Source organism: Saccostrea cucullata, unplaced genomic scaffold (assembly GCF_032062105.1).
Source record: "Saccostrea cucullata isolate Sc308-1 unplaced genomic scaffold, CSIRO_AGI_Scuc_v1 ctg14363, whole genome shotgun sequence".
NCBI lineage: Eukaryota > Metazoa > Mollusca > Bivalvia > Ostreida > Ostreidae > Saccostrea > Saccostrea cuccullata.
In genome coordinates, this window is record NW_026921719.1 from 55,566 (window position 1) to 60,503 (window position 4,938).

Below are 4,938 nucleotides of genomic sequence, written 5' to 3' on the forward strand. Positions count from 1 at the left end.
TTGGGAAGTGTGACTTTAGGTTAAGAATTGGTGAACAAACCGATGTTGTATATAATGCATTTGTTGCTCGTGAATTCCCGTATGATTGTATTTTAGGTTTGGACATTTTAAAGGACTGTGCATGCTATATTGATGTTGCAAATGATTCTGTATATATAAATGATGAATGTATCTCATTTATTTCTGATGCAAGTTCGACTAGCGAGTGTGCAAGATGTATGTAATGACAAGAACTTGAATGGGATTGAGATAAATGAGAGCGTTGAGTCTGGTGAGCAAGGTATAGATGATTTCTATGTATCTGGTGATTTAGGTGAAACGGAACGCAAGTCTATTACGAAGGTATTAGATAAGTATAGAAAAGTGTTTGCTTTCAGTGATAATGAATTAGGGAAGACGGATTTGGTTGAACATTCTATAGACACAGGGGACAGTAAACCTATTCACTTGAGGCCTTATAGGATTCCTCACAGCCAGCGGATGTTACTGGAATCCCAGATAGAAACAATGTGCGCTAATGGAATTGTGCGACCGTCTAAGAGTCCGTACTCCGCCCCAATTGTTTTGGTGCCGAAGAAAGATGGCAAAGTTCGCATGTGCATCGATTTTCGTAAAATAAATGAAGTCACCAAAAAGGACGTTTACCCTCTCCCTAGGATCGACGAAATGCTGGATGCACTTAATAAGTCCAAGTACTTCAGTGTCTTAGATTTGTGTCAAGGATACCACCAAGTACCTATTAAGGAAAGTGACAGAGAAAAGACCGCGTTTTCCTTCTTTGGAGGGCATTATGAATATAATTATATGCCATTTGGACTGTGCAACAGTGCACCAACATTCCAGAGACTTATGGACTCTGTGCTTTCAGGATTACTGTGGAACACGTGTCTTGTGTATATAGATGACGTAATTGTCTTTTCGGAAACTATTTCCGACCATGTCAAAAGACTTGAGGAAGTGCTAAAACGATTCGAAAATTCAGGATTAAAGTTAAAAGCGAAGAAGTGTTACTTCGGAAAAACGGAGGTCACGTTCCTTGGACACAAAGTCTCAGCTGACGGAATATCACCTGACACGGAGAAAGTAAAGTCAATTCACAACTTTCCGAGGCCAACAAATGTGAGCGAACTTAGAAGCTTTCTGGGACTCATCTCTTACTACCGTAAGTTTGTAAAGGATTTTGCAAGTAAGGCTGCTCCCTTACACAAGCTCTTAAGGAAAGGTGTCGAATTCATTTGGGACAATAACTGCAAAAGTGCGTTTGAATTCTTCAAATCAGCTTTGACCAGCTTTCCCATTCTTAGGTATCCGGATTTCTCGCTTCCGTTTATCCTGTACACGGATGCATGTGACACTGGTGTAGGTGCCGTATTAGCCCAAGAAGGTCCAGATGGTGAACGGACAATAGCGTACGCGAGTAGGAGTCTAAAACCAAATGAACAGAACTATGCAGTTATCGAAAAAGAGGCATTAGCCATTGTGTGGAGTGTGAAATACTTTAGACACTATCTATTCGGCCGGAAATTTACTGTGATAACTGACCACAACCCATTACGGTGGCTTATGGACATTAAGAATCCAGCAGGACGCCTAGCGCGATGGTCATTAACTCTTCAAGAGTATGACATAACCATTAAACATCGACCGGGAAAGGTTCATCAAAACGCAGACGCCTTATCTCGAATTCCTGCCGAATCCCCTATAGCAGCCACCTGTGCTAAGGCAGACGCAGATGTGATACCAAAAAGGTCATATCAGGACATCCGCGACCGTCAGAAAAATGACCCTCTCCTAGCCGCTATCATTAATTATTTAGAGAAGGGAGAGTTGCCGGAATTATCTTCAAAGGCTCGTGAAACTGTAATTTTATCCGGTGATTATGAACTCGGACACAATGGTCTGCTATATCATCTTTGGCAGCCTGGATCTCATAGACGACGTCAAGCTATTAGACGCCAAATAGCTGTTCCAAGGAGCCTGATAGACGAAGTCATGTATGCCTGTCACGACGACCTGACAGCCGGACATCTCTCCTTCCAGAAAACGTATGACAAAGTACAAGAGAGATTTCATTGGAAGGGAATGTATTCAGATGTAGAGTTTTGGTGTAGATCATGCGTAGACTGTGCTACCAAGAAATCACCGAAAAACAGACTAAAGTGCCCATTGAACCCGCTACCGGCAGTTAATGGACCATTCGACAGAGTAGCTGTAGATGTCCTTGGACCGTTCCCGCCAACCTACAAGTCCAATAAGTACATTATTGTGTTCAGTGACTACCTGACTCGATGGCCTGAAGTATTTGCCGTAAACAATGCAGATGCAGAAACGACTGCGCGACTTTTTGTAGAGGAAATAGTGTGTCGTCATGGAGCGCCTAGAGAGCTACTATCAGATAATGGCAAGAACTTTAGATCAAACCTGATAAAGGAAATATGCAAATTAACAAATACCAGGAAAACTTTTACTACTGCCTACCACCCGGAGACCAATGGCCTAGTGGAGCGCTTCAATGGAACACTCACAACAATGTTGTCAATGTATGTGTCAGGACATCAGCGTGACTGGGACACCTTTATACCATACATACTGTTTGCATATAGGACCGCCATCCATGAGACTACAAAAGAGTCACCCTTCTTCTTAATGCACTTGCGAGATCCTGTTCTACCCGTTGAAGCCGTGCTCTGTCCGCCAACATTTTCTTACGCTGTAGCAGACGACTATAAGGAAGAGGCAAAAGTCCGCCTTCAAGAGGCCTACACGCTTGTCAAAGAAAACTTACAAAAATGTCAACAAAACCAGAAGGAACATCATGACCGTGCAGCGAAAGAGACTCATTATACTAAAGGTGACAAAATCTGGTTATTTACTCCAACGACTAAACCTGGACTCTCTCCTAAACTTACCCACAATTGGCACGGACCATACGAGATCATCGTGCGATTATCTAATGTTACATACAGACTACAGGACCCTGATCACAAATCAAAAACTTTGACAGCGCATGCTAACAGGATGAAGCCGTATCTTGATCCTAATGACCGCCCTGATCACGACTATATCCCGGACGAGGACGTTGAATACGAAGACGAGACGGCCGATGACAACGGTCCCATTGTCAAAGTATTAGATATGATGCGGTCAAGAAACGACTCCAAGCGGTTAGAGAAACGTTATTTTGTGCAGTTTCAGAACGGACACACCCAGTGGTTGGGTGAAAATGAAATCAAAGACTTTAGGATTGTACAAGATTTTATTCAGTCAAAGAAATAAATAATTGAAGTGTATATATACGTAGGTTGTGTAAATAATGTATATATAAAATGAACATTTGTTTCCAAAAAAAAAAAAAAATGTAAAGATAAAACGCAAAAATCTAAGAAAAAAAAGGTAAAACATGAAATGTGTATGCATGTTAAACTATTTTGTTATTTCTGTGTGTAAGTAATGTCTCTTTATCTATGAATGTGTGATTCTTGTAAGCGATATCAAATTGTCATTATCAGTCTACTACATATAATTTTGTTAGTGTGTCGGGACGCCACACTTAAGAGGGGAGGTATGTCACAGAGTAATCGCCCGAATTAATTGTTAATTAATTGTAAATGAGTGAGTGATAGGTTGCAGGTGCGCGGCGCAGGCGTTGTAGCCCTGTTTCCCAAGAGTGTGATTTGAGTTAGTTAGAAAGAAAGCGAGTGGACAAGCATGGATTTATAATTTGTTTATTTGTCATTTCTGTTATCGTTGTTTATTGTGCATGATAGAGTTCTGAGAGATGAAAGTGAGCATTAGATTGATTTGTGTGAGAAAGTGGGGAAAAAGAGATTTGGTATGGCCATGCCCTGGGAACGCGCGTGAGAGAGAGGAGAACAAGTTTGAAAGTCAACGAGTGTGGATGTGTTTTTGTATTGTGAACAATTGTGATTTCTTATATATATATCTGTGTTGTAAATATGTACATAAACAATGTAAATAAAAACTATAGTCATCCATTACCAGTGCCAGTGACAGGGAGGACCCCCGTCACACACTATCGCCCGTGTTTCTTTCTGCTACATTACGAATACACGGAACGAATTCTATCGTTAAACCGGACAATATCATTTTAACGATAGAACATTCTATCTACTATTGTCACAGCGCAGAGGACAAGCTAACCCCGGTATTTGAGAGCGATCCGAAAAAAAACAATTGGTTATTGTCTTCATTGACAATGAAAATTTATCATTCGTTACAGGACAACCGTCTTGATTCCCTCCACTTGACTGTAAACGTTGTAGTCATCAACGTTACTTCTGCATTACGTAATGCATAGAGGGGCAACTAACAGATAAAATGTTCCCGAAAGTTTTAGAATTCCTTATATTAAAATTGATAGACAACAAGTCATTCAGGTATGATTGCATTTAATTCAATGAATCGAAGTATACGTTGTACGATTGATCATCAAGTACTTGAGACCTAAAATACTAACTCGTTCCTATTTTCTTTCGTAATAATAAACAAAATGAAAAAACATCAATATATAGCACACGAAATATACCATGTACATATTATCTTTAAGGACTGTTAAGCAAATGTGCCAACTCGTTGTTATATACTTCGTTATAAATTACACAATTCGTAACGATTATTAATACAAAGTCAATACAACAAAGGAATAAATTGCCTCACACTTATCGATTTGTTGTAACACAGATGTGTTAAAGCAGTTTGCCAGAAAGAAGGAGTCGTTGATAATGTTGAACAACATTACTTGGCTTTCGATATTATTTTACTAGCGTATCATGTAACTTAAAAGGTTTCGTCAAATATCATCATGTCTTAAAAATAATTTTTACAACATCTCCAAAACTATGTGTGGTATAAAGTCAAAATGTTTACAGTTTATTAATATATCATTAACTAGAGCCGAACTCGTTGCAAAGCAACGAA